The sequence below is a fragment of the Oryctolagus cuniculus genome, chromosome 16 (assembly GCF_051225735.1).
Source record: "Oryctolagus cuniculus isolate XC-2025 breed Fujian yellow rabbit chromosome 16, ASM5122573v1, whole genome shotgun sequence".
In the NCBI taxonomy this organism is placed as follows: Eukaryota; Metazoa; Chordata; class Mammalia; order Lagomorpha; family Leporidae; genus Oryctolagus; species Oryctolagus cuniculus.
In genome coordinates this window covers 31692661-31711379 of record NC_142882.1, presented here as the reverse complement: position 1 = coordinate 31711379, position 18719 = coordinate 31692661, and the positions used below count along the sequence as shown (strand labels likewise).

The 18719-nt window shown below is 38.6% G+C and overlaps 1 pseudogene; it reads left to right on the top strand.

The window, feature by feature from the left end:
* Positions 1 to 1582: 1582 nt before the first annotated feature.
* On the top strand, positions 1583 to 1650 carry LOC149121654 (U6 spliceosomal RNA; annotated as a pseudogene).
* The last annotated feature ends 17069 nt before the right edge of the window (positions 1651 to 18719 follow it).

Genomic DNA, 18719 nt, shown 5'->3' with positions numbered 1-18719 from the left:
ATTTTGAAATCAGTTAATTTGTTTATTAAATCTTTATTATTTGAAAGGTGGATTTAGAGAGAGAGGGAAAGACATAGATAGCTTTCATCTGCTGGCTCACACCCCAGAGAGTTTCAACAGTTGAGCCTGGGGCATGCTGGAGTCAGGAGCTTCATCCAAGTCTCCCACATGAGTGGCAAGGACCTGAGTCCTTCGTCCATCTTCTGCTGGTTTCCCAGGTGTTTAGCAGTGAGCTAAATTGGAAGTGGAGATTCCTAAACTCAAAGTGGAACTCAGATGTTATGCTGGCCTCACAGATTGCAGCTTTCCCCACTTGGCCACAATGCCAGCCCCTCTATCAATTTAATTCCTCAAAAATAGCTCAGTAATGTTGGCATCTATCTCATTTTGTTTTTTCTCTGTTATTATTCAACTTATTGATGTCTTATTTTTGTTCACATTATTCCTCTCAATTGCTCTACCTGAGGTGAGTAGGGCTGCTGTGTTGCTTAAATGAAGTGTATGCTTTAGATTACTCATTTAATGAGTGCATGTCATTCACATAGCACTTCACTGAAGTTCTACTATGTCCCAAATCCTCTTCTAGGCACAGAATTTAGACCACTTTTCTCTTAGGCCCAGATCTTGCCTTTAACATACTACTTGGAATTTAGTAGCTCATGAAATCTGCAGACTGCATAAATGAATGAATATTTTGAGGGCTGTGCTTTTGTGGAGGAACTTCATAGGAGACCGAAGGAATAAAATAAATCAAAAGTATCCACAGTATATAGAATGTATACTATTTTACAAGTCACAGAGAAGAAGAAGAAGAAGGAAAGTAGTAAGACTAGAAAGTTTGTGGCAAGACTAACAGGCGCTGGTCAAGAACTTAATAAGCACATTAGGAAAGCAGTAAGGTTTCTTTTTTTTTTTTTTTGAGGAAAAGTTTTTATTTCTAGTGATGAAATTGGCTACAGAACATTATGAAAGTTTAAAAATACAAAGAGAAATTGTCTATAATTAATAGATTCAAAATTTGACAATCAGTGAATATCATTATTAGTCATTACCAACAACAGTTATTGATTTGAAAGGCAGAGTGACAGGAAGAGGGAACCACTGCTTCACTCCCCAGACACTTGCAATAGCCAAAGCTTGACCAAGCCAAAACCAGGAACTGGGAATTCATTCTGGATGTCCCATTTGGGTGCAGGGACCCAAGCACTTCTGCCATCCTCCGTCTCCTCCCAGGGTGCACACTAGCAGAAACTTGCCTCAAAGCAGAGAAGCTACCACTCAAGCCAGGCATTTGTATATGGGATGTGGGTGTGTGGTGGTGATAGCAAGCCCTCATGGATAAAAAAAAAAAAAAAAAAAAAAAAAAAAAAAAAAAAAGACAAAGTTATTTCTATGCCAAGGAAATTACTCTGTAGTCTTTCTCTTATAAACTACGTATTGCTGAACCTAGATAATTTTTCCTTTATTTAACAATGACATGAAAATGTCAGTTGAGTTGGCTTTCCTGAAGACCTTGTTTCTTGAATATTAGTGGCTAGCTGAGATAAATTCTTTTCATCTCTTTCTCGCTTCGGCAGCACATGTGCTCGCTTCGGCAGCACATATACTAAAATTGGAATGATACAGAGAAGATTAGCATGCCCCTGCGCAGTAAGGTTTCTTTACCTCCCTGTAGGCTCTGCTCTCCAGAGGTGAACAGGGTCCTCTAAACCCACTTGCTGCACACACAAACACCTGAGTGTTGTATTCTCCCACAGGTGTTGGAGACTGATATGGTGTTCTGATTTATATTTACATAATGGCTAGTGACATCGGGCATATTCACATGTTTTGACCATGTACATTTCTTCTGAGAAATGTCTATTCAGATCCTTGCCTGTTTCTTCACTGTATTTTTTGGAGTTTTTCCAATTCATGTAAATGTTCTGGAAATCTGTAAACATTCAGAGTTTTAATTTTTCCTGCCATCTGTTCATTGTATCTACACTCTGATGTTTACTTTGTTGTGAAGAAGTATCTTAGTTGGATATACTCAAATGTCTCTGTTTTTATTTTTGTGACTATTGCTATTGGAATCTTACCCAAAAGCTATTGTGTGTTGACAATATTTAGAGTTTCCCTATGTTTACTTGGGTTTGGGTCTTATGATTACATTTTAATTCACTGTGAGTTCACTTTCACATAGTGTAAGAGATGTTGGAGTCTCTTTTCAGGCTTCTACATATGGATAATCAAGTTCCTCTGCACCACTTGTGAAAGAGATTCTTCTTTCTCCAGTTCATTTTAGTTCCTTTGTTAAATATGAGTTGCTGGTAGAAATTTGGGTTTATTTCTATGCTACCAAGTCTTTTCCATTGAACTATGTGTCTGTTATTATATCAGTGCTAACACTTCTTCTTTTTTTTTTGCAGTATATTTATTTGAAAGGCAGAGTTACAGAGAGGTAGAGGCAGAGAGAGAGAGAGGTCTTCCATCCACTGGTTTACTCCCCAAATGGCCACAATGGCCGGAGCTCTGTTGATCTGAATCCAAGTGTCAGGAGCTTCTTCCAGGTCTCTATGCAGGTGCAGGGGCCCAAAGACTTTGGCCATTTTCTACTTTTTTCTCAGGCTATACCAGAGAGGGGTATAAGAAGTGGAGCAGCTGGGAAACATACTGGCACCCATATGAGATGCCGGCACTGCAGACGGTGACTTTACCTGCTTTGTCATAGTGCTGACCCCTGTAATATGTCTTAAAATATGGTGTGATGTCTCCAGCTTTTTTTTGCTTTATAATATTGCTTTAGATGTTAAGCATCTCTCATGTTTCTATGTGAATTTTAGCATCATTTTTTCTAGCTCTGAGAACATCGTTGGTATGTTGATTGGGATTACATTGAATTTGCAAATTGCTTTTGGTAGTATGGATATTTTGGTATTATTCTTCCCATTCACAAACATAAGTTTTCTGTGAGACTGTCAAAAAGCCTTGACAAAAATTGGACTTTATTACACAAAAATTCATCACTTTTTGGGATCATTTAAATCCATAATTTTGCACTAATATTTGATAAATAATTAAAGACTTTGAGCATTTTAGTAGGAGAAATTAAAATATTTATCAATTTATTCAAATATTGTTTAGATGTGATATTCAAATATTGTTTAGAGCCATTGTCTATATTCCCTCTAAATTACGATCTTTTTGCTTTTTGCCTGTTAAACTTGTCCCTTGATTCAAGAACCCTTTTTAATGTAATGTAAACTGAAAATGTCATTTCATAAGCTAAAAAAAATGACAAAGAAGGAAAAAGAAGGGAGGGAGGTTGAGTATATAATTATGTTCTCCGAATTTTTTCTATAAAACATATTGAATCATTTAAAAGCTAATTAAAATTAAACTCAAAATTGGACCATTATGACCAATACTTAAAACAAGTGATTAAAAACTGTAGATGTCTTCAATTTTGATTATCATTCTTCTTTAGAATATCTGAAAGAAATCCGGCTTCTCACTTTAAAATATACCAGTGTGTTAGAATTCAGTATTAAATGACTTTGTTTAAAAGTTTTATTTAATCTATTGCTTTAAGTAGTAATACTATGGCCATTGTAAAACAAAATCCTTATCATTTTTCATAAAACAGAAAGGGCCTTTAAAACATCATCACTAAAAATATTAAGAGACCTAAAATATAACATTCTTAAAACCCAAGTGATACCATTCAAAATTTTCAAATATGCAGGGATAGTTCATGTCAAGTAACTAAATAATTGTGAAGTGTATATATGGAATAGCTTCTATAAATTCTTTTGGCAAGGCTGGCACTGTGGCATAGTGGGTGAGGCTGCCACCTGCAATGCTGGTATTCCATAGGGGCATCAGTTCAAGACCTGGCTGCTCCACTTCCTATCCAGCTCTCTGCTATGGCCTGGGAAAGCATTATAAAATGGTGCAAGTCCTTGGGCCCCTGCACCTGCATAGGAGACCAGGAAGAGGCTCCTGGCTCCTGCCTTCCAGTCAGCACAGCTCCAGCCATGGAGGCCAACTGTGGAGTGAACCAGTGAATGGAAGACCACTCTCTCTGCCTGTCCTTCTCTCTCTGTGTAATTCTGACTTTCAAATAATATAAATAAATCTTTAAAAATTCTTTTGGCAAATAGATGAAGCTACTTGTTATACATTTCAAATAAATAGCAAACATACTAGAAAAATATATTGAATAAAATTTAAGCAACTCATAGCTATACACAGAAATTTCTCACCATAACAACATAGCAACCACTAAATTTCCAAATTCAATTTTCCACAACTTAGAATCTTTAACTCCAGAAGGAGTACAAAATTGACAGAACAGTGGCCTATGTATCAGGATACCTAATGCTAATACAGAATTATCCCTGCCACAACTTACCTATGTGACCTTGAACAATTCACTTTACTTCTCTGGGCTTGGCATTTAGCATCCTCATGTGATAAAGGAGGCTTGGATAAGATCAGTTGTACTCTATCTTGAGACTTCAATGATCTCTCAGTTTCCAAACAGGCACCTTAAGGGAAAGTAAACCTTTAGATCAAAGCTTACATTTTTAAATCTAAATATATTTTAAACTGTTTCTACAACTAGTACAAAACAACACATTCAAATGTGTACCATGCCACTTTTCAATATTTGGGAATAATTAATGCATCATTTTAGAGCATTGTCTTGAGGCCAGTGCTGTGGTGTAGCTAGTAAAGCCACTGCATGCAGTGGGGGCATCCCATATGGAGGCCGGTTCAAGTCCAGGCTGCTCCATTTTCCATTCAGCTGTCTGCTATAGCCTGGGAGAGCAGTAGGAAGTTGGCCCAAGTCCTTGGGCCCCTGAATCTGCATGGGAGACCCTGAAGAGGTCCTGGCTCCTGGTTTCAGATTGGCATATCTCTGACCTTTTAGGCCATCTGGGGAGTGAACCAGCAGATGGAGGACCTCTCTCTCTCTCTCTCTTCCTCTTGTTCACTATCTGTGTAACTCTGACTTCCAAATAAATAAATAAATAAATCTTTTAAAAAATCAAAAGAATATTGTCTGGCACACAGTGAACCACTAAGTACAAGATATTATTAGGAATATTAGATTGAAATATTGAAATAAACTAGGCAATAAGCCTTAAGATGCAAATTAATACCAAGAAATATAATCTCAAATTTCTGTGTTCAACAAGGTAGTCTCTTTTCACTACTAACTTTATACTAAATAAGATATTTTGATATTTTGTTAAGAGTAAATTTATCGGGGGCCAGCGCCGTGGCTCACTTGGTTAATTCTCCACCTGTGGTGCTGGTATCCCTTATGGGCAAAGTGTTCTAGTCCTGGTTGCTCCTCTTTCAGTCCAGCTTTCTGCTATGGCCCGGGAAGGCAGTAGAGGATGGCCCAAGTGCTTGGGCCCTGCACCCGGATGGGAGACCAGGAGAAAGCACCTGACTCCTGGCTTTGGATGGGCACAGCTCCAACTGTGGCAGCCATCTGGGGACTGAACCAATGGAAGGAAGACCTTTCTGATTTCTCACTGTATATAACTCTACCTGTCAAATAAAAAAAAATTATTAGTTTTTCATAAAAACTGCAGTATTGAAAAAGTTCTAAAATCCCTCTAATTCTAAATGTCTGTGACTGCTAACTCATTAGCACATATTGCATTCTTTACATCTGGGTAATCATGACAATTCACTTTTAAATGATTAACAGATCTGCTGTTATATATAAATACATGCTTTTCCGAAAATCATACAATAAGCAGGCTACATACTTTACTTCAAGTAGAACTGCCATATCCAGTCCTACAATTGTAAATAAGACAGTTTCAATTGTTCAGCATTATCAATTATAAATTCCAATCGTGTAGCAATACTCATAAGAATTTAGGGGGCCGATGCTGTGGAGTAGCAAGTAGAGCTGTGGCTTGCAGTGCTGACATTCCAATTGGGTGCCAGTTCAAGTCCTGGCTACTCAAATTACTATCCATCTTTTTAGGCAAGTAAGACTTACTATCCAGCAGTAGAGGATGGCCCAGGCCCTTGGGCTCCTGCACCTGCATAGGAGACCCAAAAGAAGCTGCTGGCTCCTGGCTTTGGATTGGCAGAGCTCCAGCCATTGTGGCCAAATGGGGAGTGAACCAGCGGTTGGAAGACTGCTCTCTCTCTCTCCTTCTCTGTGTAACTCTGATTTTCAAGTAAAATAAATGAATTTTTTTAAAAAAAGGATGAAATAAAAAGGAAGATGAAGATTACAAAATTGTTTAATTTTTTTAATAAATATAAATTTCCAAAGTACAGCTTTTGGATTACAGTGGCTTCCCCTCCCCCAAAACATCCCTCCCACCCATAATCCTCCTATTTCCTGCTTCCTCTCCCATCCCAGAAGATTACAAAATTGTATGAAGGACATTTGTACAGTAAACAAATATACTGATTTCCAATGCAATATTTGAATACTTGAAGCAGGAAGGCTAAGTACTTCTTTGCCAAAATAACATGTTTTCTCCAGTGTAAAACCCATTTGCCATCCCAATACACAAAGGGATTTGGGGCAAGAAGGAAAAAAGAAGTCCACACATGCAGAAATTTTAAGCAAAACAAAATAGAGAATGTATTTAGTTTCATGTAAATCACATGAGAATTAATAGTATTCTACCAATTTGCAACAAATATTTTTAACTTTAATGAATGAATGAACTTTCAGTTACATAGCAGGAAACTTCTACCCTCTCCCATAAAACTGAAAGAGAAACTTTTTAAAAGTAAAAACTGATGAAAGAATTCTGCAATACATGTTAATGTTAAGTAGCCCAGCAGAGTTTATTTAGAAATACAAACACACACACAGAAAATAAATACATTAAAATCTTACTGAATAGTCCAGTAATAGTTCAGGATCCAATATGTGTGCAAAAGATTCTGGATTTCCCAGTCACTTTGTATAGGAAATGATGTGCTTTGCTATGTAGCATGTAACTTTAGATTCCTGAACACCTCCACTTTGCTTCTTACCCTGAGTCCCAGCAAATACAGGAACACAGCTGTTGAGTCATTCATTTTCTGGATTTGGGAATATCAAAGAATTAATGAGTATAGAAAGTTGTACAGCAAAGACCAAGAATATCCAAGGGAGGTCAGGAAAATCAATTGAACAAGTCAAAATACTATGAATGTATACTGAATGCTCTGTTTTTAATATGTCTTACTTACCTAAAAAGACATGAGGGCTATTGCTCTCTCTCTTAATACAACTAAGGAGAAGATATCACCAATGCTCAAGAAAAATGAATACACAGCAGAGCTAATACAAAATCCCCAAATTCCAAAATAGAAAAACTGGATATGCACTCCTTACACACACCCTGAAGTGGCAATGAAGTAGAACAAATCTAAAATTAGAAAGAAATCTTTTTTTAAAGATTTATTTATTTATTTTAAAGTCAGAGTTGCACAGAGAGAGGCAGAGAAGAGAGAGGGGTCTTCCATCCACTGGTTCTCTCCCCAGTTGGCTGCAATGGCCAGAGTTGTGCCAATCCAAAGCCAGGAGCAAGGAGCTTCTTCCAGGTCTCCCACATGGGTGCAGGGGCCCAGGACTTGGGCCATCTTCTACTGCTTTCCCAGGCTATAGCAGAGATCTGGATCCATATGAGCTGCCAGCACTGCAAGTGGTGGCTCTACCCACTATGCCACACCACTGGCCCCGAAAATTCTTGTCAAATTAAGAACATTTAACCTTTGTTTTAGAGTGCATTATTAAAATATCTAAACTGGGGGAATACATAATTTCTTTCTTTAGAAATCAGAAGAGAAAAAGAACACTTCAAGCCTACTGTGACACCACACAGAAGGAATGGAGAATCATGATCTCAATTAGCCTAGGGACAGAATAAAAGGGAGGGAAATAGGAACAACAGAATTAAGATGAATAAGCTTTGACAGCTGAGGGAATCTGAATGTAAAGAAAAGGCATGCAGTTAACTGAAACAATAGAGATAAGTCTGAGAGGAAAAAACATTGTTAAGTCATATTAATGGGGCCAGAGCTGTGACTTAGTAAAGTAAAAAAAAAAAAATCTAAAATTTGTTTTTAAATTATATAATTAAAAAAGATTAAAAAAAGATGTTCAATCTTAAGTCTCTACAGCATAAGATATACATCAATTTTCCCAGGTTCTATTTGCATTTATTAACAAAGTTTCATGGGTATAATCACTAAAGTGGCTCCAATAAGTCTTTTTATAAAAATTATTTTTTATTTTGACAGGCAGAGTGGACAGTGAGAGAGACAGAGAGAAAGGTCTTCCTTTTTCTGTTGGTTTACCCCCTAGTGACCGCTGCCGCCAGTGTGCTGCGGCTGGCACATGGCGCTGATCCAAAGCCAGGAGCCAAGTGCTTCCTCCTGGTCTCCCATGCAGGTACGGGGCCCAAGCACTTTGGCCATCCTCCATTGCACTCCTGGGCCATAGCAGAGAGCTGGACTGGAAGTGGAGCAACTGGGACAGAATCTGGCTCTCCCAGCAGGACTAGAACTTGGTGTGCCTGCACCGCAGGTGGAGGATTAGCTTATTGAGCCATGGAGCCTGCCTCCAATAAGTCTTAACCTGGGATGCAACTAAATTTAACAAGGATACTCAATAGGAATTTTAGAAGAATTCCAAAATATGTATCAGAATAAAAATAAATACTTTACTTGGTACATCTCATTTTAACTATACTATTGTCTAAATTTCCAAATGTCAGATGTACTAAAAAAATCCCCAAAGCAGCAGAGTTGGTCCGACATGATGAGGAATAAAATAAAGAAAATGAGAATTCGCAGATCCCAGATTAAAATAACCAAGAAGGCCCAATAAAAGAAAACTCAATGTCTTCATACACTAACATTTATTACCTCAGATTTATTTAACAAAAAGGTGATTATTCCAGCTACATCCCATTAGGTAGCCCAATTTTACCTGCTAAATCCATTTAAAAAAAGCACCTCATGATATATTACTAAAATCATATTGCTATATGCCATCCACCATGTCCACTGTACCTTATACCTAATGTTAACAGATCTGATGAAAATCAGTAGATAAATGATGTGTCTTAACCACGTGTGGGAAATGACTTTTGTTCAACGTTTTTCCAAAAACCCCTCAGTCTCAGTTTGCCTTCACCTTGAAAAGACACTTCTGAGGTTTACTAATCAGTCCAGCTTCTTCGGGCCTCCCTCCAATGAAAGGGGCTAAAATCCATCAAAATAAACTCTAGGCACTGTCCTTGTGCTCCCAGTGACTTTTTCACTCTAGGGGCTCACAAACCTTCTAAATTCTTTAGATCACCTGTGATGTCCATTAGTTCTCAAAGACTATGATGCAAGTAATTTCCCCTCTTGGAACCTTGTTATTAACTGTGCTGTATGAGAAATGAAGTCTCCTACACACCTTGTGCTTATGATTCTCCAAACCATGTTGCCTGCTAGGACTTTGGCCATGAATATAGGACAGCAATACCTGAACATGATTACTGAGATCTCCTTAATAAAGGATAGACTGGGGCCAGCACTGTGGTGCAGTGGTGTAATCCTTTACCTGCAATGCTGGCACCCCATATGAGCACCAGTTCTAGTCCCCATTTCTCCTTTTCCCATCCAGCTCTCTGCAATAGCCTGGGAAAGCAGTAGAAGCTGTTCCAAGTGCTTTGGTCCCTGCCAAAATATGGGAGACCTGGAAGCTCCTAGCTCAGATTGGCCCAGCTGCAGACATTGCAGTCATTAGGGGAGTAAATGAGCATATGGAAGACCTTTCTCTCTGTCTCTTCTTCTCACTCTCTGTAAGTAAACCTGTCAACTACATAAATAAATTCCTTATATATATATTTACATTTATTTATATATTTATGTATATAAATATATTCATATATAAAATATATTATAATTTATCATACAATATATTATATAATATATAATTATAAACAGATAATATTATATAATTTATTATATGTATTTTATATATATATATATATATATATATTATTGAGATGACTTCAATAGCCAGAGTGTGGCCAGGTTGAAACCAGGAGCTTTTCCTCTGATGTGTGTCCCAGGAACCCAGGTACTTGGAGCATCTTTCACTGCTTTTTCAATCCATTGGTAAGGAGCTGGATCAGAAATAATTATTTATATATAAATAACAAATTCATATATAATATATACAATTATATATTTATAATAATTATATGCAATTCTATATTATGTATAGAAATATATAGTATAATATATAATATATATTATAATATATAAATATATATATGATGGGCCAAAATATGGTATTCTCCATTTGGCAGAAGGGACAGGCTCCAATATCTACTGTCTATGTCAGTATGTCAGCATAATGCAGGAGGTAACCCCTCTACCAAATAAGAAAAGCTATTTCAGTTCAGCTGGACATCATTCTGCTGACTGTTGACCTTATTACTGTTAGTCTGGATGCTTTCATTGGTTGCAATCCAGAGACCCAATTTTCCCATAGATATAAACATCAGCAAACATGAAAATTTGGTAAGAAAAGCTTAAACTGAGAGTTATGATTAATAACTATTTTTTTAATTTTTATTTAATGCATATAAATTTCCAAAGTACGACTTATGGATTACAATGGCTTCCCCCCCATACCGTCCCTCCCACCCACAACCCTCCCCTTTCCCACTCCCTCTCCCCTTCCATTCACATCAAGATTCATTTTTGATTATCTTAATATACAGAAGATCAGCTTAGTATACATCAAGTATGGATTTCAACAGTTTGCTCCCACACAGAAACATAAAGTGAAAAATAATAGATGATTTTTTTTTTAAAATGATGATGAAATCAGAGCAGACCTATTGTCATGTTTAATCCCAGTGAGAGTCAAGTTGGGAATTGATAATTTCTTTTTTTTTTTTAACAGAGGATCAGTTTAGTATGCATTAAGTAAGGATTTCAACAGTTTGCACCCCCATAGAAACACAAAGTGAAATATATTGTTTGAGTACTCGTTATAGCATTAAATCTCAATGTACAGCACATTAAGGATAGAGATCCTACATGAGGAGTAAGTGCACAGTGACTCCTGTTGTTGACTTTACCAATTGACACTCCTGTCTATGGCATCAGTAATCTCCCTATGCTCCAGTCATGAGTTTCCAAGGCTATGGAAGCCCTCTGAGTTCTCCGACTCTTATCTTGTTTAGACAAGGTCGTAGATAACCCTACGGTTCGACCCAGCCATCCCACTCCTTGGAATTTACCCAAAGGAATTTAAATTGGCAAACAAAAAAGAGGTCTGCACCCTAATGTTTATTGCAGCACAATTCACAATCGCTAAGACCTGGAACCAACCTAAATGCCCATCAACGATAGACTGGATAAAGAAATTATGGGATATGTACTCTTTAGAATACTATACCGCAGTAAGAAACAACGAAATCCAGTCATTTGCAACAAAATGGAGGAATCTGGAACACATCATGCTGAGTAAAATAAGCCAGTCCCAAAGGGACAAATACCATATGTTCTCCCTGATCAGTGACAACTGACTGAACACCAAGAGGGAAACCTGTTGGAGTGAGGTGGACACTATGGGAAACGGTGGCTTGATCAGCATAGCCCTGACTGTTAATGAACAACTTAATACATTATCCCTCTTAGTAGTTTTTTTTATCTGTTCTACTTAATATGACTGGTTTAGATCTGTAATTGATGCACAGTTATTCTTAAGTGTTGAAAATTAACTGAAATGTGATCCCTGTTGAACATGGTGGTGGGAATGGGAGAGGGAAGAGATGTATAATTTGGGACATGCTCAGGCTGACTTGCCCCAAGTGGTGGAGTTGGAAGCATACCAGGGGATTCCAATTCAATCCCATTGAGGTGGCATGTACCAATGCCATCTCACTGTTCCAGGTGATCAGTTTCAGTTCACAGTTGGTCATGGTGGAGGGACTGGGAGTCAAAGGGAGCACATAGACAAGTCTAGTACCTGCTAACGCTAACCGATGGAGTAAATAAAGGGGAGAGTGATCCAACATGGGAAGTGAGATACTCAGCAGACTCATAGATGGCAGATGTCCTAAATAGCACTCTGGCCTCAGAATCAGCCCTAAAGGCATTCGGAGCTGGCTGAAAAGCTCATGAGAGTATTTCAGGCATGGAAAGCCAAGACACTCTGGCAAAAGATCTCTGCGAGTGAGATCCCAGTGGAAAGAACAGGTCATCAAAGAAGGAGGTACCTTTCTCTGAAGGGAGGAGAGAACCTCCACTTTGACTATGACCTTGTCTAAACAAGATTAATAACTATTTTAACAAAATTTCTCAGAACCCATCTAATCCAAACCTTGGACAATTGGAAGACATTGTACTTGGCCCACCCATAATCAAAATGGATTCTAAATCCTTCAACTGCAAGGAGAGTATCATAGACATTAATGCTCCAAACGGATCCAGTTCTCTGCTAATGTGTCTGGAAAAGCAGCACAGGGTGACTCAAATATTGGGGCTCCTGCACCCTTGTGAGAGACCTGGAAGAAGCCCCTGGCTCCTGATATCAGTCTGGCCTAGCCGCAGTCATTGCAGCCATTTGAGGAGTGAACAAACCAGGAGGAAGATCAATCTCTCCCATTCTCTCCATCTAGTGCTGCCTTTCAAATTCATAAAAGGATCTTTAAGAAAATAGATCACTTCAATAAATTTGCCATTGCTCAGTCATGATGACTTTTACTACCTTCAGTTCTTTTTCAAAAGATTTATTTATTGGAAAGGCAGATAGAGGAGCTGGTGGTTGTGGTGCAGTGGACAAAGCTGCTATCTGTTACATTGGCATCCTGTATGTGCACCAGTTTAAGTACCAGCTATTCCATTTCTGATCCAGCTCCTTACCAATGGACTGAAAAAGCAGGGAAAGATGGCCCAAGTGCCTGGGATGCTGCCACGCACATTGCAGGAAAAGCTCCTTGCTGCCATGCACATCGGAGGGAAAGCTCCTGGCTTCAACCTGGCCACACTCTGGCTATTAAAGTCATCTCAAAAATGAATTAGGTGGTGGAAGATTTCTGTCTCTCCCTCTCTCTGTAACTCTTTCAAGTAAGTAATTAAATATTTTAACATGATAAAAAAGGCAGAGACACACAGAGACAAAGAGAGAAGGAAAGAGAAGCAGAGAGATCTCCCATCTGCTGGTTCACTTTCTATATGGCTACCACTGTGCAAGACCAGGTTCTCAAGTCCCCATTGAGGTTACAGTTCTCCAATTTGACGACAGGAATGAAAGAATTTGAGCTATTATACATTGCTTCCCAGGGATATTAACATGAAGCTGATTAGGAAGTGTAGTACCCAAAACTCAGATTAGCACTGCAATATAGGATGTGGGCATCTGTTGTGACGGCTAACAAATTGGAAATCCTAGAGTAAAAATCAACAGATTCCTGGACATACACAATATACCAAAATTGAGTCATGAAGACACATAGAAAAGCTAAACAAATCAAAAACCAAGACAGAGATTGGATGAGTAATAAAGACCCTCCCAACAAGCAAAAGTCCAGGATCAGACAGCCTCACTATTGAATTCTACAGGACTTTTAAAGAACTAATGCTTCTCAAACTATTCAACACAATTGAAAGAGAGACAATCCTCTCAAACTCCTTCTATTAATCCTGCATCACCTTAATTCTTCAACTAGAAAAAGATACAGTGGAAAGAGAGTACTATAGAAAAATATCCCTGATGGGGGCCAGTGCCATAGCACACTGGGTTGATCCTCCACCCGTGGAGACGGCATCCCATATGGGTGCCAGTTCTGGTCCCGGTTGCTGCTATTCCAGTCCAGCTTTCTGCACTGGACTGGGAGGGCAGTGGAGGATGGCCCAAGTGCCTGGGTCCCTGCACCCGCATGGGTGACCAGGGAGATGCTCCTGACTCTGGCTTCCGATTGGACCAGCACTACCTGTTGGGCCATATGGAGCATAAACAAGCAGATAAAATACTTCTGTCTCTCTGCCTCTGCCTCTCCATCTCTGTAACTCAATCTTTCAAATAAATAATTCTTTTGAAAAGGTCAACAAACAATAAAGGCTGGTGGAGAGGGAGAGAAAAAGGTACCCTAATCCACTGTTGGTGGGAATGAAGCTAGTGCAACCATTATGGAAGGCAGTATCAAAGTTCCTCAGAAATCTGAAAACAAACATACCATGTGATCCTGCCATCTGACTACTGGGAATTTATCCACATGAAATGAAATAGAATATGCACAGGCATGAGTTATCTGTACCCTCATGTTTATTACAGCTCAATTCACAATAGCTAACATGGAATCAACCCAGATGTCCATCAACTGGTGACTGGAACAAAAATATGAGCTATATATACAGTGTAAAATACTATTCAACCATAATTGAGAATGAAATCCCATCTTCTGTAACTAAATGGATGAACTGGAAACAAGTATGCTTCATGAAAGAAGCCAGTCCCCAAAAGACAAATACCATATGTTTTCTCTGACTGGTGGTAATTAATATATAGACAACAAAAAGCAGCATATGAGTTAAATTGACATTTTGAGATTTGAGTATTGTTCATAGCACTTTTCTGTACTCTTTGATAGAGTACACAACATATACTCATTGATATTTCTGCTACTACTTGCTGAATTCTTTATTTTGTAGAGGGTTAAAGCTTGTGATTCTAAAATAAAATCAAAGCATGCAGCTGTCAAAATTAAAAGAAAATAAAACAAGAAGGAGGGAGTTGGAAATATGAGAACAAGGGAAGATAGGATAGGATGTTATCAGTTTGCTCTTCAATCTGTATATATAAATTACATGAAATTTGTTCACTTAATATGCATTTAAAAATATAAACTTAACACTGGAAGAAAAAGACCTGAGATCAGTGCTTTCTGGATTACCACTAATAAAATTTAGTCTTCATTTATGTCTGACCATATTTAATTTCTTATTTATTTATTTTATAAGAAAATTAACATCACCATTCCTAACAAGTCCATCCTGCTTCATGCATATCTATCAGTTCCCACTATGCTAATAATTTCTCATGAACTTAAATCCATATCATCTTAAAAAGATGCAATGTGGGGCTGGCGCTGTGGCATAGCAGATAAAGTTGTTGCCTGCAGTGTTGGCAAGCCATATGGGTGCCAGTTCAAGTCGCGGCTGCTCCACTTCTGAACCAGCTCTCTGCTATGTCCTGGGAAAGCATTAGAAGGTGGCCCAAGTCCTTGGGGCCTTGCACACATGTGAAAGACCCTGAAGAAGCTCCTGGCTTCAGATTGACACAGACCAGTCATTGCGGCCAACTGGGAGTAAACCAGCCGATGGAAGACCTCTCTGTCTCTGTCTGTCTGTCTCTCTCTCTCTACCTCTCCTCTATTTGTGCAACTCTTTCAAATAAATAAATTAATATTTAAGAAAAAAGCCTGATTCATGTTATTATTTATGTGTTTTAGAGGCTTTGCAGATGTTGATTACATGTGCCATGAAAACCCATTAAAATGCAAATCCTATAAGAGGCAACTCCATGTGCACTAAACTGGTAAAATCCAGTGCATGTGTTGAGAAAAACACACTAGCAATACATTTCAAAAAGCTGTGAAATATTATAAGTGGCTGTCAAAAGCTAAAAATCTGACAATGACTCATTATGTCATTTATTTATATATAATGCTGAGAAAATCAGAAGTATTTGTTAAAACTTCTGCTAAAATGCACTAGATTTATAATTTTTAAATGCATCTTTCCTAGATGTAATGCAGTCCTGTACTACTTTAGAGTATCAGAAATTTAAAATGTTGGACCGGTGCTGTGGTGGAGCAGGTTAACACCCTGGTCTGAAGCGCCAGCATCCCATATGGGGGCCGGTTCAATACTCAGCTGCTCCACTTCTGATCCTGCTCTCTGCTATGGCCTGGCAAAGTAGTAGAAGATGGCCCAAGTCTTTGGGCCCCTGTACCCATCTGGGAGACCGGGAACTAGCTCCTGGCTCCTGTGCTGATCTGAAGCCAGGTGCCAGAAGCCAGGAGCCAGCAGCTTCCTCCAGGTCTCTCACATGGGTGCAGGGGCCCAAGAACTCAGGGCATATTGCACTGCTTTCCTAGGCCATTAGTAAAGAGCTGGATTGGAAGTGCAGGAGCAGGGACTCAAACTGGTGCCCATGTGGGATGCTGGTGCTGCAGGTGGATGCTTAATCTACTATGCCACAGAGTGGGCCCAGGGAATGGTTTTAGGAAGACATCTTTCATGTAGACTAGGCTGCAATATTGCAAGGTAAGGTTTAGCTTTTATTCCCACACATCAGTATTCATCTTTTAGCAACTATAAATACTGAATATCATACATATAGACATAAATATAGGTAACTGAAGATTTTGTTGTCATTCTTTCTAATTCTCTTTTTAATGTCTGCTAATAGGCCATCTTATGGATTATTATATTGATGTTACCCATACACAACCATCAGGCATTTCCACTGTTGAATGTGTTTATGAGTACAGGTAGATTTGTGTGTACATGAATGCACATTTGATGGAGATAGCACTGACAGTAATACTGTGAGAAATCCTAACGCTGATTCCAAACTTTCTGTCCTCCGCAAAGATGGCTGTCATTGAAGTAGACCACAGGGCCCCTTTTGCTGTTATGGACTGAAATGTGCCTCCCTAAAACTCTAACACGGAAGTGCTAACCAGCAACATGACTCTACCTGAAGAAAGTGCTTTTAAGCAGATCAAATGGTAGATGTGTCTGTCACATCGGAGAAAGGCTTCTGGAAAAATCGAGCCTATTTAAGCACCTTGATCTGATATTTTCAAGCTCTACAACTCTGAGAAGTAAAATTCCATGATTTAAATCATATTCTCTGTGGTATTTTCTTAGCAAATTAATATATCCTCATTTCTGCCAGCATTTTCTATTGTCATCCAGAAGGTCCTAGTGATTAGCAGAGAAATATAGAAACTAAAAACTGTGATTTTAGATTACCAAGTATCTACTAACACAAAAAGATCCCAGAAGCCACCTACTACCATCGTCCAGGACCCAGAAAAAAAAACAGGAAGGAGTCAAGTTGCAGGGCAGTAGAAAAAAGTGAATAATGAAAGATCACAGCAGAAGTAAATAAGGAAGTGTTTGGTGCTGTGGTGTAGTGGATTAAAGCCTTGACCTGCTGTGCATGCATCCCATATGTTGCTGCTAGGAGACCAGGTGCTCCACTTCCAATCCAGCTCCCTACTAATGCACCTGGGAAATTGGTGGAAGATGGACCGTGTTCTACGGTGCTGGCACCCACATGAGAGACTTGGAAGAAGCATCTGGCCTTTCCAATAAATAAATAAATCTTAAAAATATAGAAACAGTGTTAGCACTGTTGGAAAACAGACTCATAGTTCAATGTAAAAGTATAGGCAGCTGAAATAAACCGACTTTTCTACAGGCAACTCCTATTTAACAAAGGAAAGAAAACAAACAGGAGAAAGAAGAACCCCTTTAGCATATGGTTTAAAGGAAAGTGATTATCCATATGTAGAAGCCTGAAAATATACCCAAAACCTCATACACTATGTAAAAGCAACTCAAGGTGAATTAAAAGTCTAAATATAAAACCAGAAACTAAGTAAACATATGAGAAACTATAAAACATAAGCATAGATAACAGTTTTGGGTAAGATTCCAAAAGCACAAGTAACAAAAATAAAATATAGAAATTTGAGCATATCATATTAAGATACATCTTCACAACAAAGTAATCAACAGAGTGAACATACAATGGACAGAATGGCAGGAAACATTGAAAACTCTGATTATGACAAAAGATTGATAGCCAGAACATACATATATAGAACTGGGAAAATCTCCAAATAAGAAGCAAAATGTACAGCTAAGAAATGGGCAAGGATCAAAACAGATGTTTCTCAGAAGAAGAAATCTCAATGGTCAAGACATAGATGAACATGCCCAATATCACTAGCCATTAGGGAAATGTAAATCAAAACCAATAGCAGACTCCATCTGTGGGAGAAGACAATGCTTGGGTTTTCATTTGTGCAACAAGTGGGTTTAGAGGACCCTGTTCACCATAAGAGGGCAGAGTCTACATGGAAGTAAGGAAACCTTAATGTTTTCCTAATGGGCTTGTTAAATTCTTGACCAGTGCCTATTACCTTTGCCGCAAACTTTCCAGTCTCACTACTTTCCTGCTTCTTCCTCTTCGCTGTGGCTTGCAAAAACAGTGTACCTTCTATATACGGAGGATACTTTTGTTTTGTTTTATTCCTCCTATCTCATGATGTTCCTCTAAGAAATCACAACCCTCCAAGTATTCATTAATTTATGCAGTCTGCAGTTTTCATGGGCTACTACATGGCAAAGTACTAGGTTAAAGGAAAGGTATAGGTCAGGAACTGAGCAAAGTTCACAATGATGAAGCCATTGGCGAAATGAACCTGATGGAAGACCTCTCTCTCTCTCTCTCTCTCTCTCTGCCTCTCCTTCTCTCTCTGTGTAACTCTGATTTTCAAATAAATAAATAAATCTTTAAAAACTAACAAAATATACTAAAAACCTGGTGGCAACACCTTTCTATCAGAACATGTGAAGCACTCAAACACAGTTTGTCCCAGAAAGTCAACCATAAGGGCATATCGTCTACTGCACTTGTGGACATCTCTGAGGGAGGTAAGGGGCAC